General features: G+C 44.2%; 1 protein-coding gene and 1 long non-coding RNA gene across 4 annotated transcripts in view; one reads left to right on the top strand and one right to left on the bottom strand.

The window, feature by feature from the left end:
- Positions 1-24,706, top strand: part of LOC126998404 (anoctamin-8-like) — a 157,807-nt gene that overhangs the window by 28,328 nt on the left and 104,773 nt on the right. The gene's annotated exons all lie outside the window — the stretch shown is intronic.
- Positions 1-24,706, bottom strand: part of LOC126998411 (uncharacterized) — a 109,164-nt gene that overhangs the window by 1,273 nt on the left and 83,185 nt on the right. The window contains exon 3 of the long non-coding RNA XR_007752823.1: positions 78-1,801. This is a non-coding gene — a long non-coding RNA (uncharacterized LOC126998411). The remainder of the gene's footprint in view (positions 1-77; positions 1,802-24,706) is intronic.

A 24,706-nucleotide genomic window follows, 5' to 3' on the forward strand; every position in this document is an offset into this window, starting at 1 on the left:
AATCTGCCTAGGAGAGGGACAACTCCGAACAACAAACACGGGCAGGTGGAGCTCGTTAGCCGTCATAGGCAATACACCTAGGAGAGCAAACTCCGAACAAAAAACCCGGGCAGGTTGGGTTCGTGAGCCGTCATAGGCAATACACCTAGGAGAGCAAACTCCGAATAAAAAACCCGGGCAGGTTGGGCTCGTGAGCCGTCATAGGCAATACACCTAGGAGAGCAAACTCCGAACAATAAACCCGGGCAGGTGGAGCTCGTTAGCCGTGGTAGGCAATTCGCCGAGGAGAGGGACAACTCCTAACAACAAACCCGGGCAGGTGGAGGTCGTTAGCGTAAGCAGTTCACCTAGGAGAGCAAACTCCGATTACAAACCCGGTCAGGTGGAGGTCGTTAGCGTGAGCAGTTCACCTAGGAGAGCAAACTCCGATTACAAACCCGGGCAGGTGGAGGTCGTTAGCGTGAGCAGTTCACCTAGGAGAGCAAACTCCGATTACAAACCCGGGCAGGTGGAGGTCGTTAGCGTGAGCATTTCACCTAGGAGAGCAAACTCCGATTACAAACCCGGTCAGGTGGAGGTCGTTAGCGTGAGCAGTTCACCTAGGAGAAGGATAACTCTGACCACAAACCCGGGCAGGAGGGGGTCGTTAGCCGTGGTAGGCAGTCCTCCTAGGAGAAGGAAAACTCCGAATTCAAACCACACACACACACACACACACAACCAACCGGGCAGGTGGGGCTCGTTATAGGCGTCGTAGACACCCACCAAGGGGAACCAACAAGTAAAAAGGATAATAAAAGCGAACACACGAGAAGAAGAATATGAAATTAGAACCGGACAAAAAAGGATAATATAAGATGGAACACCGAATAAAGGATAGTTAAGAAAACAACATCGAGAAAAGCATAAGAAGCACACGGATCATCAAGACTGAAACAGAAGACCAAAAAATGGATGGTATAAAAAGAACGGAAAAAAATAATGTAATTAGAACGCACAGAAAACAACGTAGAAATAAAACACCAAGAAAAGGAAAATAAGGAAAATATAGAAACAACATCAATGATACCGCCGCTCCGTGGGCTTCGTGGGCGGTAGGAGAATGAAATGACCTTTTTCGGAGACGCACAATATATTGTGGTCAAACCTGTCAACAATAACATTTACCGCCAGGATCACAATCATGACACTCGAAAACCCCCGCGTCTCTGAGCACTAAACCGGGCAGCTGAGCACTTCACTTAGCATCTAACGTTCAGCATTGTATGTCACTTATGTCACTTATTAATCTATAACAACAGACAATGTATAATCAGGTAAATAACAAAGACAGACTTATACTACGGCAGGCGCTTGCACTTACGTATTCTGGGCCTACTAAAATGTCTCCGTCTTTCTGTTCCTTGTGTTCCTCTGGGTGGAGTTCTACAGAGGCAGACAGCGAGGCCGAGAAGGGACGTCTTCCCTTCCCCGTTACTGTTAGCTGGCTCCCTCTTCCTCGCCTCCTACAGCGCCCCATCATGCATGTCGAATCATAAAAAATGCACGTGTGTGGATGCGTCAACCCAGCCCCCAGAGTCAGGGAGAGCATTCATCTGTTCTTCGTTTGCTATCGAGACGATGCCGAAATGTTGGCTTGGCACCTTCAACACCGAGCAGCCGTGACACACCACGACACACCACAGCCAGAGTTCCCTGTTCTCGTTCTGTACACCACCGTTTACTCCTCGCCTTATTTATCTTATCTTACTCCTCATACTTTCCCTTTCACCTTCCACCAAACATTCGTTCCGCCTTCTGGCTGTAACAATCAAGAAAAAAAAACATCATCCACCTTTCGACTCTAAAATCAACATCGCCAAAATTATGGGCGGGTCTCTCCTGGGAGGAAAGAGGCTCACCCAGACCAGCGAAGAACACCAGCAAAGGTTGATATACAAAAGAAAAATACATCGAAAAAAGGAAACCAACAGCAAGAAAAAAACAGCAATAAAATTATGTAAAAAAGTAAAAAAAAGGACAGAAAAACGGAAAAAGAAAAAGAAAAACACCGATAAGAAATAATATAAACAAAATAAAATTAATAAAAAATAAAATAAAATAAACAAATAAAACAATTAATTAAATAAATAAATAAGCAAAATATAGTTACATTAAATATAAATATAATAAAATACAAACACACATCATCCACTTTTCGCCCCTAACATCAACATCAACCAAGTTATGGGTTTTATGGTGAGAAAGAGGTTCATCCAGACCACCGCAGAACACCACAAAATGGATCATATCAAAAACAGTCGAAAAAAGGATAAAATGTAAATAAAACACCAAAAATGGATGTATAAAATGAAGAGCCAAGATCAACGCAACAGCAAAGAATGATAAAAACACAAAATACTAGAAAGAGACTGATCCATTAATTATTCAACTAACTAAGCAATAGGAGCGCTGACGTCATCCTCAAACTTTACTTAGCACTAAACTCAATTACGCGGTTCAGTTCTGGTCACCCTACTAGAGAATGAATATCAAGATGTTAGAATCTGTACAGAGAAGGATGACAAAAATGATTCAAGGGGTGAGAAACTTGCCTTATAAGGACAGACTGAAGCAGCCAAATCTACACTCTCTAGAAAGGCGAAAGTTGCGAGGAGATCTGATCGAAGTCTATAAATGGATGAAAGGCTTTAATAAATTTAAGAGGATGTTAATAGGATTTTGGTTGTAAAAGAACCAGGTAGGACACGAAGCAACGGTTGTAAGTTAGATAAATTCAGATTCAACAAAGACATAGGCAAGAACAGGTTTGCCAATAGGGTTGTGGATGAATGGAACAGGCTTATCAGTCATATGGTGGGTGCCAATACTATAAATACATTCAAGAAGAGGTTGCATAAATTCATGGATAGTGAGGTAAGGTGGGGTTATGCATTACAGGAGCTGCCTTGTATAGGGCAACCATCCTCTTGCAGACTCCTTACGTTCTAATGATCTTATGTTCTTAACACACACCACTACCACAAGGCCACTCACCACCTCACAGGACACGAAAACACAAACACCTAATACCCTATACACCGTCACAAACACACAAGACAAGCAACACAGACCCTTCTAAGAGCACACAACGCACACAGCCCTGCAACACTCACCACCACAAGACCAGTCACCACCTCACAAGACAAACGGAAACACAAACACCTAAAATCCTCTCCACCGTCACTAACACACAAGACAAGCAACACAAACCCTTCTAAAAACACACACAACACACACAGTCCTTCAACATTCACCACCAACACAAGACCAGGCACCACTTCACAAGACACACGGAAACACGAACACCTAATACCCTTTCCACCGTCACTAACACACAAGACAAGCAACACAGACCCTTCCAAAAACACACACAACACACAGCCCTTGAACACACACCACTACCACAAGGCCACTCACCACCTCACAGGACACGGAAACACGAACACCTAATACCCTTTACACCGTCACTAACACACGAGACAAGCAACAAAAACCCTTCTAAAAACACACACAACACACACAGTCCTTGAACACACTGTACTGCTTCGACAATCAATGGGTTCCCTCGTGTTGCTACAGCCCTCTCTTTCTCCCTCAACACTCACCACCTCACAAGACGCACAGAAACACGAACTCTTACAACCCTTTCAACGTCACCAGCACACGAGCCACACAACAACAAACACCTCTCATGATGACGCAATGGCCCTCGACAAATACTCAATACCTCTTAAGTCACCCAAAACGCATGGCCCAATAATGACAACGACACCCTCCTCCTCTCTCCCCCTTCCCCACTTCACGACTCCTTGGGCGCGAAACCTACAGCAAATACCTCTTCTGTGCCTCGTAATATGTGTCTGGGGGAAACGTTTCTACACCCAATACGTTTTCAGCACCCCCGACCTTCACTCCGTCAACACACACACACACACACATACAGACACACACATACACACATATACACACACGAGATGCAATTATACACCCTTAGCCACCATGCAGCAGGCCGTAACGCAACCTGACTGGGCCTGACTATGCCATTCCTCAAAGCAAATAGCCAATGCCGCTCCGTTCCCGCCGTGAAAGGCTCTGGGTCACTTGGTAGCCAGGAACACACGCTCTCTGTTGCACCAACGTTTCCCTCACTGATCAATCTCCAGTCGTTGCCCGGGTTAGGTTTGCTGTTTTGTTTTATTATTTAGAGGAAGATGATAATGAAGAAACTTGAGTGCTGTCAGTGAAGAAAGTAGAACGAAGAGGAGAAAGAGGAGGAGGAAGAGGAGGATGTGATTGCGGAGTGGGAAGATGTAGAAAAAGAAGGGGAAGACGAGGAAGAGGTATTAGGTATTAGGTTTGTTGTTTCGTTTTATTCTTGTAAGGAAGATGATGCTGGAAAAACTTGAGTACTGTCAGTAAAGGAAGAACGAAGAAGAGGAGGAAGAGGAGGATGTGAAAAAAGAAGAGGATGACGAGGAAGAGGTAAGAGTAGAAGAGGAGGAGGAAGAGCAGGATGTGAAAGCGGAGAAGGATGATGTGAAAAAAGAAGAGGAAGACGAGGAAGAGGATAAAGTAAAAGAGGAGGAGGAAGGAGAAGAAGGAGGAGGAGATAGAAAATGAAAGAGGATAAGGAGGAAATAGAGGAGTAGTAGGAGAATGTGAAGCAGTAGGAGGAGGAAATAGAGGAAAAGAAGGAGGAGAAAACAGATGTGAACAAATGTGAACGCGGAGAAGGATGATGTGAAAAAAGAAGAGGAAGACGAGGAAGAGGATAAAGTAAAAGAGGAGGAGGAAGGAGAAGAAGGAGGAGGAGATGGAAAATGAAAGAGGATGAGGAGGAAATAGAGGAGTAGTAGGAGAATGTGAAGCAGTAGGAGGAGGAAATAGAGGAGAAGAAGGAGGAGAAAACAGAGAAGGAAGCGTAAGAGGAGGAGGAGATAAAAGAGGCTTGCCAGGATCCCTCCGCGCGGTGCAGGAAATTAAGAGGAAGCGAAGGAAAGATGAGAAATATACAATGGTAGGATTCCTGAAAAAGTTGGGTTCTTTTTACTACATATCAGGAGGTGGAGAGGAAACTACCCTTATCTTCCGCTTCCTTCCCTTTCCTTTCCCTTCCGTTCCCTCACTTTCCTTTCCTTTCCCAGCCTTTCCCTTATCTCCCCTTTCCTTTCCTTCCATTACCTTGCCTTCCCCTTCCCTTCCCTTTATTCCCTTTCCTTTCCTTTCCTTTCTTTTCCAGCCTTTCCCTAGTATAACCTTGCCATGCCCTTTCCTTTCCTTCCATTACCTTGCCTTCCCCTTCCCTTCCCTTTATTCCCTTTCCTTTCCTTTCCTTTCTTTCCCTCTCCTTTCCCTCCCTTCCCTTGCCTAGTATAACCTTGCCATGCCCTTTCCTTTCTCTCCCTTTCATTCCCTTTCCCATTTTTTTCTGATGCCCTCGGCCTCCCCACCTCTTCCCCTTCTCTTTCATCCACCTACCTACCTATTCCTCTCTCATCCCTTTACTTCCACTCCCACCTTCTACTTTTCATTTTCCTTTCCTCCTCTCCCTTTTTGATGTCCTTGAACCCCAATTCCCTTTTTTTCGACCCTCCTACCTACGCATCTCTTATCCCATTCCATCCCTTCCTATTCCTTCTCTTCCCTTCATTCCCCCCCTTCTCCTCTTCTCCCATTCCATCCCTTCATATTCCTTCTCTTCCCTTCACTCTCTCCCTTCTCTTCTCCCATTCCATCCCTTCCTATTCCTTCTCTTCCCTTCACTCCCTTCTCCTCTCCTCCCTAACATCCCTCGCATTTCATTACCTTTTTTTTCTATTTACCTTACCACTCCTATTTCCTTCCCCTCTGCCCCTCCCCTCCTTTATCTCCCCTCATCCAATTTCCTTTCCCGCCCTTTCTTTATTCCACACCCATATACCTTATCTTTTCTCATCTTTCCTCCCTCTTCCTCCCCATTTTCTCCTTTCCTTTCTTTCCCCACTTCTCTTCCCCATCACCCTCCCCATCAATCCTCAACGCCATCCCCACCATCTCCCCTCTTAACGCCCCCCAGCCCTTCCCCCTTCCCTCCCCCATCCTTCCTCCTCTCCTCTCTCGTCGACCCCTTCCCCCTTCATCCCCCTCCCCTCCCCTCCGTCCCTCCGTCCCCTCATCATCCCCCCCTCCAATCCCCGACCCAATCCCATTATCCCCCTTCCCCCTCCCCCCCCTTCTTCCTTATCCCCAACGTCTTCGAACGCTTTGCCGCAATTCCTTCCAGCGAACAAAACCTGTCAAGGAAACGAGGGGGAGGGGGGAAGAGAGAGAGAGAGAGAGAGAGAGAGAGAGAGAGAGAGAGAGAGAGAGAGAGAGAGTATAGTTATTTTCAGTCTCTCTCTCTCTCTCTCTCTCTCGTAATGGTGTTTGCACAACGTGTTACGTAATTTTCTTTGTTTGTCAGAATTCGCCCAGTTTTTGAAAGGCGCAAGGACAGACACTCTCTCTCTCTCTCCCTTATCCACTTTTTCCTTTTCACTCCATTCTCCATTCTGGCACCTCCTTAATGCTTCCTAAATCCTTCCCCCTCCCCTCCCTCCTCCTCCTCCTCCCCCTCCTCCTCCCCTTCTCTTTCCACGTTATATTGTACCTTCGTATTTCCGATCTGGCTCTCAATTTTTCTTCGTCTTCTTAATCCTCCTGCCTTCACTCCCTCTCCTCCTCCTCCTCCTCCTCCACCTCGTCTTAGTCCTCGTCCTCGTTCTCCTATCGCTCTTCCTCTTCCTCTTCCTCCTCCTCCTTTTTCTCCCAATTCTATTATTTTTTTTTATCTATACTTTTTATATTGCGTCATTTTCTCTGCCTCCTCCCCCTCCATTTCTTCTTCTTCTTTTTTCTTTTTCATCTTCTTCTTCTTCTTCTTCTTCTTCTTCTTCTTCTTCTTCTTCTTCTTCGTCTTCTCCACTCCTCTTTTCCTTCTCTTTTTCATCCTCTCCTTCTGAGCTTCTATTTCTTTATAATCCCCTTCTTCTTTTATCTTTCTTAACATCAATCCTCCTCCCCCTCCCCCCCTCCTCCTCCACCTCCACCTCCTCCTCCTCCTCTTTATTACCCCGTCTCACCTTTCCACAATTCTGTCATCGACGTGTGGATCAAGTTGAGCGAGTCTTGCTGGGAACACTCGGGCAGGGGGTTCGATCTCTCACCGGCGGCGGGAGAGACGGAGAGCGGCGGAGACACGAAGAAAACGCGGGGAAGAAGGATCGCTCTGGAAGGACAGGTGGAAGACGGACGAGACGGAGAAAACGCAGGAGAGAAAGAGAGCGCATAAAAGGTGTGAGAAGGAATTGAAGGAGGATGGAGTTATGAGCAGAGAGGGAGAGAGAGATGAAAATGGAATGAAGAATCGCGCAAAAAGGACAAGAGAGAGAGGAGGAAGAGACAGGGAGAGATAACGCAGGAGAGAAAGAGAGCGCATAAAAGGTGTGAGGCGGAACTGAAGGAGGATGGAGTTATGAGCAGAGAGGGAGAGAGAGGTGGAGATGGAATGAAGAATCGCGCAAAAAAGGACAAGAGAGAGAGAGAGGAGGAAGAGATAAGGATAGGGGTGGGGGGGGGGGGAGGTGAGGCAGAGAAAGGAGAGGTTTGGCGTGGGAAAGACAGATGGGGATAAAAAACTGATTATAAAAAAAAGAAAGAAGAAAATGAAAATGGGGCTGAAAGGAAGGAATAAAGGCAGGAAGGAAGAAAGAAGGAAACACAAGGAGGAAATGCGATGACGATAGGACAAAGAGAGAAGAAAACAAGGAAAAGGGAGGGAGACAGGGAGATGCGAAGAGAAAGCAAGTGAAGAAAATGAAGGAGGAGGAGGAGGAGGAGGAGGAGGAGGAGGAGGAACGATAAGGGAAATGCAGGAAAAAGAGAAGAAAAAAGGGCACTGAAGGTAAAAAAAAGGGGGGGGGGGAAGGAAATAACACGAAAGGAAATGCCAGGAGACGAAAATAGAGAGAGAGATAAAAGATGTCCGAGGAACGAAGAGGAGGAGGAGGAGGAGGAGGAGGAGAAGGTAGAAGAGGAACTGAAAAGGACGGAGGGACGCAGAGACAGGAAGAGAACGAAGGAAAGAAGGATAGCGCTTAAAACACAGGTGAGAGGAGGAAAAAAAATGGGAAGGGAAAGAAAAAAAAACGGGAGACGAAGAAGGAAAGAAAGACAGCGTGGGAAAGACAGGTGGGAGGAGGAACTGATAAGAATGGAGAGGAAGATGGGGAGAGGGGTGGCGTGAGAAGATAGGGTGGGAGGAGGAGGAAATAAGTATGGAGGAACGGGGAGACGGAGAGAGAGAGGAGACATTTGGCGTGGGACGGACAGGAAGGAAGAGGAGGGGCAGGGAAACAGGGAGAGGGAGAGTGGAAGAAAGATCACACTAAAAGGAAAGGTGGGAGGAGGAAGAGATAGGGGAGTGATAGGGAGAGAGGGGGAGAAAGGAGAGGTGGGGCGGAGAACTGACAGGGATGGAGTGATAGGGAGACACGAAGAAGATGCAGGAAAGAAGGATCGCTCTGGAAGGACAGGTGGGAGAAGGAAGAGACAGGGAAGGAGTGTTGAGCAAAGAGACATATTTCAGGTATGGAAGGAAAAAAAACAAGACAAGAGGAAATGGAAAGATACAAAACCAGAGAAAGCTAAATATTGAAAAGAGAGAAAAAAAACAGGAACAGGAAGAAAACGGAAGAAGACTGAAACGTGGGAGAGGGAGCGTAAAGACAAACAAAAACAAAACAAAAAGACAGAAACGAAAGGCATATGATGGACAGGTGGGAGAAGAAACAGACAGTGAAGGAGCGACGCGGAGACAAAAAAAAAGAAAGAAAAAAGAAAGAAGAAAACAAAAACAAAATGATGATGGGTCTGAAAGGAAGGAATAAGAGCAGGAAGGAAGAAAGAAGGAAACATGAAAAGGAGAAAATAGGATGGTGTTAGGACAAAAGGTGAGGAAATAGAAGAGAAAGGGAAGAAAGGACAAGCGAAGAGAAAACAAGGGAAGAAAAGAAAGTGAAGAAAGCAAAGGAGGAGGAGGAGGAACAATGAAGGAAATGCAGGAAAAGAAAGAAGAGGAAAAAGAAGGGATAAAAGGAAGAAAGAGGGAACACGAGAGATATACAAGAAGACAAAAAAAAAGAAAGAGAAAGCTAAAATATGTTCAAGTAATGAAGAGGAGGAGGAGGAGGAGGAGGAGGAGGAGGAAGAGAAGAAACACGGAACCAAATTCAGGACGGAGAAAACAGGACTTGGAAGGATAGGAGAGGAGGAGGAGGAAGAGGCTAGGAAGGAGGAGGAAGAGGAGGAGGAGGAACACAGTAGGAAATTTAGGATGGAGGAAAAAATGGGGTGGGAAAGCAAGCGGGTGTGAGAGGGACAACAAAGAGGAAGAGGAGGAAGACGGAAGGAGAGGCAGCAGGGAGGAAAGAGAGGAGGGGGAGGACAGAGAGAGGAGGAGCACAAAGGGAGGGAGTGACAGGGAGACAAAAAAGGGAAGGGGGAGAGAGACAAAGGGAGAGAAAGAGACAGGGAGATGGAAATTAAAAAGGAGGAGTATTGTTTTGTGGAAGAGAAAAGGGAGGAGGAGGAGGAGGAGGAGGAGGAGGAGGAAAAAAGGAAGAAACCGAGAGGAAATACGAGGGTTAGGAAGACGAAGAGTGATGGAAGAATAGAAAGAAGGAGAGGAGGAGGAGAAGGAGGAGGAGGAGGAGGAGGAGGAGGAGGAATAATGAATGAAGGAGAGAGGAGAAGGGTGTTGAAGGGACAGGTGAAGAAGAAGAATAAGGAGTAAAGAAGATTGAACGAGAGAGAGAGAGAGAGAGAGAGAGAGAGAGAGAGAGAGAGAGAGAGAGAGAGAGAGAGAGAGAGAGAGAGAGAGAGAGAGAGAGAGAGAGAGAGAGAGAGAGAGAGAGAGAGAGAGAGAGAGAGAGAGAGAGAGAGAGAGAGAGAGAGAGAGAGAGAGAGAGAGAGAGAGAGAGAGAGAGAGAGAGAGAGAGAGAGAGAGAAAGAGAGAAGGGATAGGAAGGATAAGAAGGAAAACAAGAGAGAATATAAATGAGGCGAAAGGAGAAGAGGAGGGCGTAGGAAGAAGACGGAGAAGAAGGAGGAGAAAGACATGAGAAAATGAATGAGACGAAAAAATAAGGAGTGTTGCGGCAGATAAATAGTGGAGCAAGAGGAAGACGAGGAGGAGGTAAGGAGGGGGAGGAGGAGCAAGAGGAAGACGAGGAGGGGGAGGAGGTTAGGAGGAGGAGGAGACGGAAAGAGCACGGGAGTAAAATGGATGAGGGAATTGAGCGAGGCTGTAAAATACGTTCCTTCCGACGAACTCAGCGCGCGAGGCCATCAACAGGACCGTAGAGGGACCGAAAATACCGTTCATATAGCGAGGAACACAAAATGGAGGATAAAAGAAGGAATAAATGAGAGTTAAAGAGAGAAACAGAGAGGGGAGAAGAATGAATAAAGTAAAAGAGAAACAGGGGAAGAAGAAGTCATGTAGGAAGGGAAGAGACAAGGAATAAGTGAGAGGGAAAGAGAGAGAAACACAGAGAGAGAAGGAGAAGGAAGGAATGAGTAAGAGAGAAGAGGGGAAAAGAAAAAAAAAGAGTAATGTAGGAACGGAAGAGAAGAGACGCAACGTGGAGAAAATAATGAAAAGAATAAATGAGAGAAAGAGAGAGAAACACAGAGAGAGTAGGAGAAAGAATGAATAAGTAAGAGAGAAGAGAGGAAAAAAAAAAGAGTAATGTAAGAACAGAAGAGAAAAACAAGACGTGGAAAATAAAGAAATGAAATAAGTGAAAGAGAGAAAAAGAAAGAGGGGGAAAAGGATGGAATATGTTAGAGAGAAAGAGTGGAGGTAGAAAAAGAGTAATGAAGGAACGGGAAAGAGAGCGAGAGAGAGAGAGAGAGAGAGAGAGAGAGAGAGAGAGAGAGAGAGAGAGAGAGAGAGAGAGAGAGAGAGAGAGAGAGAGAGAGAGAGAGAGAGAGAGAGAGAGAGAGAGAGAGAGAGAGAGAGAGAGAGAGAGAGAGAGAGAGAGAGAGAGAGAGAGAGAGAGAGAGAGAGAGAGAGAGAGAGAGAGAGAGAGAGAGAGAGAGAGAGAGAGAGAGAGAGAGAGAGAGAGAGAGAGAGAGAGAGAGAGGCGTAAAAGGAGGAAGAGGAGATAAAGGGAGGACGGATGTTGACGTATACCGGATCCAAAACGACAACTCGGATGTTTCATGGCCGCTCAAACACGAGGGGAAGGACAATGAAGATCCTTTCTCTCTCTGTGTGTGTGTGTGTGTGTGTGTGTGTAGTATGTATGTATGCAGTTTGTGTGCTTACTCGTAATTTCGCAGACGTGTGTTTGTACGTATGGTTCAGGCGCTCGTCCATCTACCGACCCTCTTTCTGGCTCATTTCCGGGGAACGCCTGCCCCGCGTGGCCAACCCTTCCCTGGCTATTACCTGTCCGGGATGAAAATCAATAAAACGATGCCGCAGGTAAATGGAAGGACGGGAATTACCTAATGTTCGCTAATAACGGAGAGAGAGAGAGGGAGAGAGAGAGAGAGAGAGAGAGAGAGAGAGAGAGAGAGAGAGAGAGAGAGAGAGAGAGAGAGAGAGAGAGAGAGAGAGAGAGAGAGAGAGAGAGAGAGAGAGAGAGAGAGAGAGAGAGAGAGAGAGAGAGAGAGAGAGAGAGAGAGAGAGAGAGAGAGAGAGAGAGAGAGAGAGAGAGAGAGAGAGAGAGAGAGAGAGAGAGAGAGAGAGAGAGAGAGAGAGAGAGAGAGATACAACGTAGCCAAGCAAATAATAATAAATTCCACTTCCTTGATATATGAAAAAGAGAAAAAAAAACACTGCAAAAATAAAATGGCACCAAGGCTTCCCCGGCACGCGGCTTATATTGCTCTAAAAGTAATTAAACTTGAGCGTGACTTGAGCCGCGAGACGGATTTCTGGCGGCGTGATTAACTTTCCGCCTCCCTGAATAGGATAGCATTTGTATTTAAGATTTCAATGTCTATGCCGTTACGCACACTCCTGATCCCCGGGGGCGTATTCCCTATTTCTCTACTGATATGTGACGCGCATTCTTGTACGAGGCAGCTTGCGTTAGGTTAGATTACGTTAGGTTAGGTTTTGATAGATTAACCTCCGGTAGTTTTGGGTGGGAATAACGATGACAGTATTGTTCAGAACACCCCATGGTTAGTTTCGGAGCCACAGCTGAGCGTCTTTACTTGAGAGCCACATAGCCGTAGAGAGAGATTGGAAATATGCATCCGGGGCACCGTTGTCAGATATCGTACTCAGAGCATAGTATTTACCGGTTTCTGACGCCTAACTATTGCCAAGAGACATCATGAATTAACTATTTTAACGATAATTATAAGTGAATCTCCGTATTGCGGTCCACGAGACAGTTTTTGGCTCGGAAGTCGGTAGATATAAGAGGCTGAGTGAGACAATCTGGCAACGTTGACCCGGGGCACCTCCCTTCTACAAATGATAAAGATATGAACAACTGAGTGGAGCGCATATGTATTTAGTATTTCAGTTTCAAAGCCGCTACGCACACTTTTGATCCCCGCACCTCGCTTCCGTAAATGCTAAGATATGAACAACTGAGTGGAGCGCATTTGTATTTAGTATTTCAGTGTCAATGCCGCTACGCACACTTTTGATCCCCGCACCTCGCTTCTATAAATGCTAAGATATGAACAACTGAGAGGAACGCATTTGTATATAGTAGTTCATGTCTGTGCTGCCACTCACATTCTTGGCCCGGCATCTCGTTCCACAGGTGATACAGGTATGAACAAGTTTCTGAGTAAGATAAAATTACATAGTAGCAGAAATTTAGACGTGCAAATCGACTTTCAATACGACGTGATTCATTTAGTAGCTGGTTATGGGGGACAAGACTAAGCGAACCGTATATTTTTTTTCATTTCTTACATATCCTTATTCCAAATGACGCCTAGTTTTTTTTTACAACAAAGGAGACAGCTCAGGGGCACAAAAAAAGGAAACAATAATAAAAAAAAGCCCGCTACTCATTATGGGGACGAAAACCATTTAACAACTAGCCAGAAGAACAAAAGACCAGACAAACCATTAAGCAGCTGGTTCCGAGACATCTGTTAAGGGGCTATTACACTGGGCAAATCTTCCGTGGATCTTCAGTCAACCCACGATTTCCGCTGGCGTGGTTTTCATATTTCCGTGATTTTCTGACGTGTCCACGATCTTCCAAAGCTACGGTAGATTTCACAGAAGGACGACGGTATTACATACTATCATCATCAGCAGCAGCAATAACAAGAAACAAATGAGAACCACGCTAGCGGAAATCGTGGTTTGACTGAAGATCCACGGAAAATTTGCCCAGTGTAATAGCCCCTTCAGCTGATTCCGTCCCAAAGTTTCCCTCAGGACGCAAGATTTTCACCCGTTGACGAGAATGAACAGAGGTGCAGAGGAGAAAACGTCCTCCACCTATTTCCAAACTTTGAATGGATGAGCTGCCGTAAGCTTCGTCTTCTAAAAGGAGTATCTAGTGGGTTGATTTATTTTAGTATGCAGAACTGACGCCGTGTATAACGTAAGACTATTTTTTAGTGTCATATTTTACAGTTTCTCTCCTGAAAACTGTTACAATGTACGAGTAGATGTGAAGAGAACTGTAGGACGAGAGAGAGAGAGAGAGAGAGAGAGAGAGAGAGAGAGAGAGAGAGAGAGAGAGAGAGAGAGAGAGAGAGAGAGAGAGAGAGAGAGAGAGAGAGAGAGAGAGAGAGAGAGAGAGAGAGAGAGAGAGAGAGAGAGAGAGAGAGAGAGAGAGAGAGAGAGAGAGAGAGAGAGAGAGAGAGAGAGAGAGAGAGAGAGAGAGAGAGAGAGAGAGAGAGAGAGAGAGAGAGAGAGAGAGAGAGAGAGAGAGAGAGGAAAGAAGCAAGACGAAAGGATACACGATAAGATAAAATAAGACAAAAAGATAAAGAGTACAGAAAAAGGGGAAATAAAAACGAATAGAAGAGAGAAGAAAACACAAAGGCAAAGGAGAGGAAAAAAGAAGATAGGAGAGGCAAGAGGCAATAGGGGAGAGAAGACGGAGGCATGGAAGCAAAGCACCTAACCTAACACCTCTACCCGCGTGTCTGTGTCGAGAGGAAGAGAGAGGAGAGAGGAGAGGTCGACGTGTTAGTGCTACATATGCCATCGCGACTGCTGAGCCACGCGCGAACTATACTAATTGCCTGTGACTGACCCTCGTCGCTCCGGGTGGGCGGGTGGGGTGTGGTGGTGGCGGGGGGTGGGTGGGTGGGGAGGCTGGCTGGCCGGCACATCATGACGCAGTGCACACCTACTGCCATCAAAACAACTCGTGAGGAGAACGTGTGAGTGAACGCGGCGCCCTCCTTTTCCCTCCTATTTCAGCTCGGTTCAGTCCAGCGTCGGGAAGTTTGTCTCCCTGATGTAGTCCTTCACTGTCTGGGTCTGATGTTCTCCTTTTTTCCTCTCGTTCTCTTTTTCTTTCTTCAGCTAAAATTTCTGTATCGTTTTTTTCGCTTCTTTTATATATCTAATTTCAAACAAGCAAACTCCAGTGGTGTCTCTTTTCTTTCTCTTCTATATACAGTTGTTGTTTGCCTCCTTTTCTCTCCCTCCCTTTTCTCTTTCCCTCCAAAATTTCTGGAGTGTTCTTTTTACTTTTTCACAATATCTATTTTCAAACCAGGAATCTCCAATGATGTCTTCTTCCTCTGCTATAAACGGGTGTTATTTTCCTCCTCTTTCCTTTCCTTTTCTCTATTCATCCAAAATTTATATACTGTTCTTTATGCTTCTTCAGTGTGTCTATTTACAAATAAGCTATCTCCAGTGATGTTTTTTCTTCCTCTTCTATATACGGTTGTTGCAGCCTTATACTTTCTGATCTTTCTAGTTTGTTTCCTAGTGCATTGGCCTTGGTCTTGGTTGGGAGTCACCTTGGTCGTTGTTGCTTATGGAGTGACCTTAGACTTGGCACTCGCCCACACAAGCTGAGGTGAAGGGACAAACATGGGCTACTTCTTACCCTCCTCAGAACTCACTATATCACTCTGGTCTGGTGTGTTGCGGGATGTTTCGCTTTTCCAACGGCCCCTCCATGATGCGTTCTCCTATGCTGTGGTGTCTTTTGTTTCCTTTCCCTCGTCATTTTCTTACATTTTCATTTCCTCTTTCTTGGTCATCTTTAGGTTTTCTTTCTCTCGTTTTCCGGAGCTCATATATAACGTGTTTGGTTTCTTTTGTGTTGTTGTAGTTGTTGTTGTTGTTGTTGAAGGGTACCGTAGTTTTCTTTTTTTTTACAGCAAGGAAGGCAGCACAAAGGAAAAAAAAATAATAAATTACGAGAGTCCAGGAGAGGTCTATTTCGAGTGGAGAGGTGTCTTGATAATCTCTCTACTCTCCTCCTATTATTTCATTTTCTCTGTATGGCTTCTGTAATAAACGGCTTCTCGTCCTTTCATAGCTGTACTCTGGAGCACCACAGTAAAAAAAAAAAAAGCATTAGGTCCTTTCTTTATAGTCTCCCTTTCTTCCTTCCTCGTCGTCAAGAAGTTTTCCGATAAATTGTTCTCTGTAAAGTTTTAGACGTTATCGGAATTTTGTGGCCTGTAGGTATTTATTTTTTTCTTTCCTTTTATTTTATTTTATTTTATTTTTTTTTTTTTGCTTTAAAGGAGACAGAACCGAGAACCGAACAAACAAACAAACGAAAAAAAAGGGAGAGAGCGTCAACATTACTGGCGTTTCTGCAGAGGCATAATATAAAAACAAATAAATAAACAAAAAAGCATAATTAGTTTGGCTTAAAAAAAATGCTGCATGGTGTGTCTGCAGAGGCGTAAAAGAAAAAAACAAACAAACAAACAAAAGATAATTAGTTTAGTTCCAAAAATGCCCTGATATGTGTGTTATTTATTTGGGTGTGAATGTTAATGTTTTTTTTTTTTCTCATGTCAACTCCTAGTGCTGTCAGTCCATCTATCTATCTATCTATCTATCTATCTATCTATGCATCCATTCATCTATTTACCTATTTATCTACCTATCTTACTGTCTATCCATCTACCCATCTACATATCTATCTGCGTGCATATCGTATCTATCTATCTATCTCCTCAAGTCCTTTCCTTCCTTTCCTTTCCCCTACCCCTTCCCTTCCTTGAATCTATCCATCTAACTATATATCTATCTATCCGTCAATCTATCTGTCGGTCTATGCAAATCTCCATCCAACTATCTATCTATCTATCTATCTATCTGTCTATCTATATATATCTCCACCCAACTATCTATCTATCTATCTACGTACGAGTAACATGCCAATCTATCTGTTCATATCCTCAGACCCTTCCCTCCCTTCCCTTCCCCTCCCCTCTCCTCCACTTCTCTCCCTTCCCCTCCCCTCCACTTCTCTCCCTTCCCTTCCCTCCTCTTCCCTCAACCTTCTGGAATCCTCTGCACCAAACTTCCCTCCTTCCATCGACATTCCAGAAGCATTCCCCTCCCTCCCATCGTACGCACCGCCACTCACTCAATTTCTCTCTCTCTCTCTCTCTCTCTCTTCTCTTCTCTTCTTTCCTCTCCTCTCCTCTCCTCTCTCTCGTTCTCCCACTACAACACCTCTCCACACATTACCTCTCCCGAACCCGCCAGCCACACACACGTCGCCCATTCACATTCAACAAGGAAGGAAATCAAGGAACCAGACGAACCACCAGAGGCAGCCTTTTAGATACCTCCTCCTTCTCCTCCTCTTCCTCCTTCTCCTTTCCTCCACTCTGAGCTCTTACTGAGGATTGTGGGAAGAGATAACTGCGGCTTTTTTCCTCCTGGGCCTACCTATCCCTGCCTCTCGAACCCATTATGATAGGAAGGGAGATACGGGAAGCGAGAAGGGAAGGAAGTGGACGGAGAGGGGCTTTTTGTGCCAGGGACGGGGAAGGAGAAAGAGGAGCTACGGGAGAGTATAGGTCGGTCATCTTACAGTCATTAACGGTTTTATGGTGATAGAAGGGCAGACAGGAGAGACAAAAGGAAAGAATGAGGAGAAGGGAGGAGGGGGAGGGATTAGCGTATGGGAAAAGAGTAGAAAGAGTAGAAAGACAAATGCTATAGAAAAATTAGTATAGGTCGGTCATCTTACAGTCATTAACGGTTTTATGGTGATAGAAGGGCAGACAGGAGAGACAAAAGGAAAGAATGAGGAGAAGGGAGGAGGGGGAGGGATTAGCGTATGGGAAAAGAGTAGAAAGAGTAGAAAGACAAAAGCTATAGAAAAATTAGTATAGGTCGGCAATTTTACAGTCATTAACGGTTTTATGGTGATAGAAGGGCAGACAGGAGAGACAAAAGGAAAGAATGAGGAGAGGGGAGGAGGAGGAGGGATTAGCGTAAGGGAAATGAGTAGAAAGACAAAAGCTATAGGAAAATGAGTATAGGTCGGCAATTTTACACTCATTAACGGTTTTATGTTGACAGTAGGGCAGATACGAGAGGCAAAAAGGAAAGAATGAGGAGGAGGGAGGAGGAGGAGGAGGTGGAGGGATTAGCGTAAGGGAAAAGAGTAGAAAGACAAAAGCTATAGGTCTGTCATTTTACACTCATTAACGGTTTTATGTTGACAGAAGGGCAGATACGAGGAACAAGAAGGGAAGGTTTAAAGAGCAGGAGGACGAGGAGGAGGAGGAGGAAAAGAGGTGAGCGGAAGGGACACAGGCAGAAAAAGGAGACATAGAAAAAAAAGAGTAAATAAGTCGGTCATTATACACTTATTAACGAAGATACGTTGATAGTAGGGAAGATAGGAGGGGAAAAAATGGAAGGCTTAGGGAGGAGGAGGAGGAGGAGGAGGAAGACAGGCCACTAGAGGGAGGGAAAGAATTAGAAAGAGAAAAGCTATCGAGGAAAGAGTATAGGTCAGTCATTAAACACTCATTAATGGTTTTCTTGGAAGGTCATAAGACGGAGTGAGGTTGGAGAAAGAAGGTCAATAAAGGGAAGGAGGGAGAGAGAGAGAGAGAGAGAGAGAGAGAGAGAGAGAGAGAGAGAGAGAGAGAGAGAGAGAGAGAGAGAGAGAGAGAGAGAGAGAGAGAGAGAGAGAGAGAGAGAGAGAGAGAGAGAGAGAGAGAGAGAGAGAGAGAGAATGATAGACAGACAGACAAAAGAAAAGATAGACAAACAAATATATACACCATCATACATACAAACAGATAAAAAGAGATATATACGAATAAACAAAAAGAATACAGACATACAGACAAACATTAAAAGACACGTAGACAAACAGAAACAAACACAGGAACATTAAAAAAAAACAGATAGAAAGGTAAGGAAAGTGAGAAAAAACAGACAAACAGACAGACAGACAGACAGAGACAGAGAAACACAGAGAGGGAGAATACAAACACACCCACGTTAAAACAATCAGTCAGTCAGTCAGTCAGTCAGTCAATCATTAAGTCTCGCAGGTCGGGTTTTTTCCTTACCCTGATGAGGTCACACCACCCCACCTGTCCGCGTGTTAAAACATTCGCCTGGCTGACAGAAGGAAGGAGGGAGGGAAGAAGAATAGATGGAGGAAGAAGGGGAAGGAGGAAGGAGGGATGGAAAGGAGGAAGGTTTGAAGGGGGGAGAAGGAGGGAAGGAAAGGAGGAAGGTTTGAAGGGGGGAGAAGGAGGGATGGAAAGGAGGAAGGTTTGAAGGGGGGAGAAGGAGGGAAGGAAAGGAGGAAGGTTTGAAGGGGGAGAAGGAGGGAAGGAAAGGAGGAAGGTTTGAAAGAGGGAGAAGGAGGGATGGAAAGGAGGAAGGTTTGAAGGGGAAGAAGGAGGGAAGGAAAGGAGGAAGGTTTGAAGGGAGGAAGAAATGGAGGAAGGATGGAAGGAAGGAAAGGAAGGATGGGATGAGGAAACGAGGGACCAAAAGAAGATAGGAAGGAAAGGAGGGAGAAAAGAAAAGAATGAAATAATGACTGAAGAAAGGGGGGAAGGAAAACAGGAAAGAAGAAAGAAAGGAAGTGAAGAAGGAGGCGAGTGATGGAATATTAGTGAATGAAGGAAATAGGAAAGGAATGCAGAAAAGAAGAAAGGAAAGGAGAGAAGGATGATGGTACGAACGAAGGGAAGAGAGGAACGGAAAGAGGGAAGAAGGAAGGAAAGACGGGAAGAAGAGGAGGAAGGAAAAGAGGAAATATAGGAGGAAAAGGCGAGCGTTGATCACAGCGATATGACATAACTCTTAGAAATAATACTTGGACAAGCAATAAATCGGAGAGAGAGAGAGAGAGAGAGAGAGAGAGAGAGAGAGAGAGAGAGAGAGAGAGAGAGAGAGAGAGAGAGAGAGAGAGAGAGAGAGAGAGAGAGAGAGAGAGAGAGAGAGAGAGAGTGAGAGAGAGAGAGAGAGAGAGAGAGAGAGAGAGAGAGAGAGAGAGAGAGAGAGAGAGAGAGAGAGAGAGAGAGAGAGAGAGAGAGAGAGAGAGAGAGAGAGAGAGAGAGAGAGAGAGAGAGAGAGAGAGAGAGAGAGAGAGAGAGAGAGAGAGAGAGAGAGAGAGAAGGTTAAAAGTAAATTGCTGTTTCCGAAAGTGTGTGGGAGGAGGGGAATTCACTGCTAAAAAAATAAAGAAAAGAATAAAGTTGTGAAAAAAAAATATCTTCGTCTCGGTTCCAAATGAGAATCCACAGAGGGAGGTAAAAGAAAAGAAAAAGATTTAACACTCGCTTACACTGCAACAAAGGACGATCGATACGGGGGAAAGGGAACTCTGCAAAACAAAGAGAAAAACAAAAAGAAAACTCTGCGGTACTTACTAAAAAAAGGTAAATAGAAGAGGCTGAATAAAGACGAAAAAAATGATATGTGGTATTTTACAGGAGCAGCGAGTAGCGGGCTTTTTTTTTATTGTTGTTTCCTTTTTTTGTGGCCTTGTGCTGTCTCCTTTGCTGTAAAAAAAATAATAAAATAAAATAAATAGGAGAGATTGAATATAAACAGGAAAAAAAGGATCTACGGTACTTGCCTAAAGAGACTGAATAAAAACGAACAAAAGGTATGCGGTACTTACTAAATGAAATAAATAAGAGAGATTGAATATAAACAGGAAAAAAATTTATCTACGGTACTTGCCTAAAGAGATTAAATAAAAACGAACAAAGGATATGCGGTACTTACTAAATGAAATAAATAAGAGAGATTGAATATAAACAGGAATAAAAAGGATCTACGGTACTTGCCTAAAATGACTGAATAAAAATGAACAAAGCATATGCGGTACTTACTAAATAAAAAAAAATAGAAGAGGTTGAATAAAAACGAGCAAAGGATATGCGGTACTTACTAAATAAAATAAATAGGAGAGATTGAATATAAACAGGAATAAAAAGGATCTACGGTACTTGCCGAAAATGACTGAATAAAAACGAACAAAGCATATGCGGTACTTACTAAATAATAAATAGAAGAGGTTGAATATAAAAAAAGATCTGCGGTGCTTGCCTGAAAAATGAATAGAAGAGGTTGTATGAAACGACGAACAAAAGGATATGATGTTGCAAGCGTTCAGAGTGATACAAACCGAGGCAGACAAAAAAAAAAAAAAAAACAGATATAAAAAAAAGTTGCGGGGAACGGAAGGAAAAGCTTGCATGCTACGTCCTCGAAAATGAAAATAGGAAAAATGAAACTTACCAAATAAATAAAAGGAAAAAAGAAAACGAAAAAAGAAAAAAAGTGAGGCTTAAGAAAAAAAAAAAATGAACTCCACGAAAAAGAATCGATAAAAGGAAAAATGAAACCCAACAACAAAAAAAAGGAAAAAAATGAAGTTCACACAAAAATGATAAAAATAAAACACGAAAAAAGATTAATAAAAAATGAAGCAAAAACGAATTTCCTCGCTTATCTGAAAAAAAATAAAAAGGTAATGACATTCAAAGTGGATAAAAAGACCCACCAAAAAAAACATCATGCAAACTCGACTCTTATTTTTTTGTGACATTAATAAAGGATAAAAAAATGAGAGAGAGAGGAAGAGAGAGAGAGAGAGAGAGAGAGAGAGAGAGAGAGAGAGAGAGAGAGAGAGAGAGAGAGAGAGAGAGAGAGAGAGAGAGAGAGAGAGAGAGAGAGAGAGAGAGAGAGAGAGAGAGAGAGAGAGAGAGAGAGAGAGAGAGAGAGAGAGAGAGAGAGAGAGAGAGAGAGAGAGAGAGAGAGAGAGAGAGAGAGAGAGAGAGAGAGAGAGAGAGAGAGAGAGAGAGAGAGAGTCGAAGAAAAATGGAAGAATAACAACGTCAAAAACAAACAAAAAACAAAACACTCCCAGCCAACTTGTTTTCTGCTCAGCCTTACAAAATATGAGTTTTGCATAATGACGCAAGGAAGGCGAGTGTGTGTGTGTGTGTGTGTGTGTGTGTGTGTGTGTGTGTGTGTGTGTGTGTGTGTGTGTGTGTGTGTGTGTGTGTGTGTGAAGGAGGAGAAGATAAAGAAGAAGCAAATGAAGAAGAGGAAGAAGAAGAAGAAGAAGAAGATCTTGATCTTGATCTTGATCTTGATGTCACAGGTGGCTCGGGATTTCTCCCCAGCCAGGCCTTTGTATCGGCAGCTCCTGTGAAAAGAAAACAAAAAACATGCGGAAAGTCTATGTTCTCGGGGCAAGATATCATTCCCTATATCTTTCACGCCACATGCCCTCCAAGAACTCTTTCACTGCCTCAATCACTCGTCCACTCGTCTCTCCACTGAGCCCCAGCAGCAGCACCATCCACTCCCTTCCAGTCCTCCCGTTTACTCCACGTCCCATCTCACTCAAAAACACATGCATCATCTTCGTTCTCTCCCTGTCATACTTCTTACATTCCAGCACTACATGCTGCACAGTCTCGTCCACACCCCTGTCACACATCTGGCACACTTTGCTGCGGGACTCAGACCATCTATAGTTCCTTGCATTCACATCCAGACACTGCGCTCTAGCACGGAAAAGAAGATCACCTCCCAGGCTTCCCTCATACCACACCTCACACTTTGGGGCCTCTTTCTCCCTATACCAGTCGAGAGTTTCCTTCTTTCCATCTCATTCTTCCACTTGCTCAATCCCTCATCTTTAACTGCCATATCTATCACATTCTTCCACTTTCTTACATCCCACTCAAACCCCTCCATTTCTGTTTGTTACTCCATTCAAACACATTCTGCCTATCTTCAAAGGGTCGGTACACCCACCTACTTAGCATAACATTCCTGTCTATCATTCGCCCACATTTATTCGCCCATTTGCCATCTCTTATATTCCACAAGTATACTTTTCTTGCTAATCTTGCATCCTCCATTTGTTCCAGTCTCACTTTATATCTCAAGGTTGCCTTTATTAGTCTTTCCCTAAACGTGCTCCATCCCATGTCACCCCTAAGAGCCTCTACTGCTGCAAACCTTGGTGCATTCAGTGCCATTCTTGCTACCCTATTCTGCCCCACCTCCAATTTTTGTATCTCACTCTCATTCCATGTCATCACATCCATTCCATACATAATGCTCGGGACAGCCACACTCTTCCAAACCTCACGGATGACATCATACATAGAAGAAGAAGAAGAAGAAGAAGAAGAAGAAGAAGAAGAAGATAAAGAAGAAGAAGAAGAAGAAGAAGAAGAAGAAGCATGAAAGAGAGAGAGAGAGAGAGAGAGAGAGAGAGAGAGAGAGAGAGAGAGAGAGAGAGAGAGAGAGAGAGAGAGAGAGAGAGAGAGAGAGAGAGAGAGAGAGAGAGAGAGAGAGAGAGAGAGAGAGAGAGAGAGAGAGAGAGAGAGAGAGAGAGAGAGAGAAAGAGGAGAGAGAAGTAAGATTGCTGAACAAGAGGCAGAAACATTTTACGCAAAACTAAAACTTTGTTCTAATATTTGTGCACACCACCGCCACCACCGCAACCTCCTCCTCCTCCTTCTTCCTTTTAAGTTTTTTTCCGGGAGGGCGAGCGCGCGGGCCGGGCAGGTAGGCGGCCGTCGGACAGGTGGCGGGGAAGGTGAAAGCTTAATGTTTCCGTACGGGGGAACACGTCAATATTTTCACGTCCGCGATGTATCTGGGATTGTTTCCGGGTCGTGAGACTTGTCGGTTACATTTGCCTTTAGTTTCACCCTCGCCCTATATACTGTTTTTTTTTTTTTTTTTTTCTGGAGTTTTTGTTTCAGTGCTATCCTATCTTTTTTATCGAGTTTGCCACATCATAGCCAGCTTAAGCGTAGCAACACGAACACACACACCAGGCACAGACACATGTATAGACATACCCAATATACCAACAAAAACAAGAACAAGAGCAGGAACAACAACAACAACAATAACAAACAAACAAACGAAGGGTGCACTGTCCAAACGGCTATGTAAGGCAAAACTGGTAAATTTGTGAATAAGTAGGTAATTTTTCATGGCGATAATTCCATTGAAAAGTGAACACCGACATACGCTCGCACATACGCTCTCACAACAACAACACAACAAAAAAGCTAAGGGTGCATCGTTCCTGAGGTTACTGAGGCATATGAATTTTGCAAATGAGCCATGTCTTAGAATTTTTCGATAAAAAGTGTCTGGTGAAAAGAAACTACAAATGTAAGTTTACACATGAAAATCCACAACAACCAAGATAACCAGAAAGCGTAGGATGTATCGTTGAAAATGTATATGAACACCTCTTTCCACTACATCGCCCCAAAGCCGATCCACACCTTAAAAAAGAAAAAAAAAACATTGAACTAGACTATATTAACCGGGAAGCGTGGAAACTAACCTGTCTTTTCACTTCACTATATGAAAACGATACTGACTACGAAGGAAATCAATCTCTTTCCTTCACACACACACACAAAAACATGAAACTTACTTGTCTTTCCACTGCGCCTTATAACAAAACAATAAAAAACAAGGCGACTACTTTCCCTGGAAGGCGTGGAAACTGCCCTCTCTTTCCACTGCACTAGATGAAGACCACACTGACTACGAACTATTGCATCTCTTCTTCCCGGGAAAGCGTGAAAACTAATCTCTTTTCCACTGACTACGAGCTATTGCATCTCTTCTTCCCGGGAAAGCGTGAAAACTAATCTCTCTTTTCCACTGACCACGAACCAATGCATCTCTTCTTCCCGGGAAAGCGTGAAAACTAATCTCTCTTTTCCACTGACCACGAACCAATGCATCTCTTCTTCCCGGGAAAGCGTGAAAACTAATCTCTCTTTTCCACTGACTACGAACTATTGCATCTCTTCTTCCCGGGAAAGCGTGAAAACTAATCTCTCTTTTCCACTGACCACGAACCAATGCATCTCTTCTTCCCGGGAAAGCGTGAAAACTAATCTCTTTTCCACTGACTACGAGCTATTGCATCTCTTCTTCCCGGGAAAGCGTGAAAACTAATCTCTTTTTTCCACTGACTACGAACCAATGCATCTCTTCTTCCCGGGAAAGCGTGAAAACTAATTCTTTTCCACTGACTACGAAGTATTGCATCTCTTCTTCCCGGGAAAGCGTGAAAACTAATTCTTTTCCACTGACTACGAACCAATGCATCTCTTCTTCCCGGGAAAGCGTGAAAACTAATCTCTCTTTTCCACTGACTACGAACCA

This window comes from Eriocheir sinensis, chromosome 14, assembly GCF_024679095.1.
Source record: "Eriocheir sinensis breed Jianghai 21 chromosome 14, ASM2467909v1, whole genome shotgun sequence".
NCBI classification, from domain to species: Eukaryota; Metazoa; Arthropoda; class Malacostraca; order Decapoda; family Varunidae; genus Eriocheir; species Eriocheir sinensis.